Here is a 489-nt window from a genome sequence, read left to right on the forward strand (position 1 = left end):
CTTTGCACCTTGCGGTGCCCCAGAGGGGTCAGCAGAGAGGAGAATCTCCTGAAGCCTGGCGCTGGCTCTGCTGGTGCACGGCCTGTGCAGTAGTGTGGGTCTGAGGTCGTAGATCAGTCACAAACCACGGCTGTCTAAAACTACATAAAAACCAACCTGCAAGCTGCAGACAGCATCTCTTTCACCTAGTAAAAGGAGAATATGGTCCATGCTGCTTTTGGAAGCTCTTTTTAGGAGATGTGTTTAAGCTGTGGAAAACAAAGCTAGTTCTAGCTGAGTGTTCCTTGGCAAGAGGGAAGCCCTGATCTTGGTTTATTGTAGGCAACTGTGCCCAAAGCTTTGTCCCTGCTACTATCATCTTCCAAGCTACCATGGCACAAGCGCTATTTGGCAGGAAAATCTTTGGCAAAACAGGCCGTAGCACTTGTGCTGGTATAATTGAATTTATGGTGAGACTTCTGCTGGTGCTGTTATTTAATTAAAAAAAAG

Source organism: Aythya ferina (genome assembly GCF_964211825.1).
Source record: "Aythya ferina genome assembly, chromosome: 15".
Taxonomy (NCBI): Eukaryota; Metazoa; Chordata; class Aves; order Anseriformes; family Anatidae; genus Aythya; species Aythya ferina.